This window comes from Hemiscyllium ocellatum (assembly GCF_020745735.1).
Source record: "Hemiscyllium ocellatum isolate sHemOce1 chromosome 15 unlocalized genomic scaffold, sHemOce1.pat.X.cur. SUPER_15_unloc_10, whole genome shotgun sequence".
Taxonomy (NCBI): Eukaryota; Metazoa; Chordata; class Chondrichthyes; order Orectolobiformes; family Hemiscylliidae; genus Hemiscyllium; species Hemiscyllium ocellatum.
Window position 1 is genome coordinate 97,598 of NW_026867446.1, and position 1,007 is coordinate 98,604.

A 1,007-nucleotide genomic window follows, 5' to 3' on the forward strand; every position below is an offset into this window, starting at 1 on the left:
TCAAAAATATTCTAAGTGTCAGTGGTTACTGATTTGTACTGCTTCAAAAATATTCTAAGTGTCGCTGGTTACTGATTTGTACTGCTTCAAAAATATTCTAAGTGTCAGTGGTTACTGATTTGTACTGCTTCAAAAATATTCTAAGTGTCGCTGGTTACTGATTTGTACTGCTTCAAAAATATTCTAAGTGTCAGTGGTTACTGATTTGTACTGCTCCAAAAATATTCTAAGTGTCGCTGGTTACTGATTTGTACTGCTTCAAAAATATTCTAAGTGTCAGTGGTTACTGATTTGTACTGCTCCAAAAATATTCTAAGTGTCGCTGGTTACTGATTTGTACTGCTTCAAAAATATTCTAAGTGTCAGCGGTTACTGATTTGTACTGCTTCAAAAATATTCTAAGTGTCAGTGGTTACTGATTTGTACTGCTTCAAAAATATTCTAAGTGTCGCTGGTTACTGATTTGTACTGCTTCAAAAATATTCTAAGTGTCAGTGGTTACTGATTTGTACTGCTCCAAAAATATTCTAAGTGTCGCTGGTTACTGATTTGTACTGCTTCAAAAATATTCTAAGTGTCAGTGGTTACTGATTTGTACTGCTTCAAAAATATTCTAAGTGTCGCTGGTTACTGATTTGTACTGCTTCAAAAATATTCTAAGTGTCAGTGGTTACTGATTTGTACTGCTTCAAAAATATTCTAAGTGTCGCTGGTTACTGATTTGTACTGCTCCAAAAATATTCTAAGTGTCGCTGGTTACTGATTTGTACTGCTTCAAAAATATTCTAAGTGTCGCTGGTTACTGATTTGTACTGCTCCAAAAATATTCTAAGTGTCGCTGGTTACTGATTTGTACTGCTTCAAAAATATTCTAAGTGTCGCTGGTTACTGATTTGTACTGCTTCAAAAATATTCTAAGTGTCAGTGGTTACTGATTTGTACTGCTTCAAAAATATTCTAAGTGTCGCTGGTTACTGATTTGTACTGACTCAAAAATATTCTAAGTG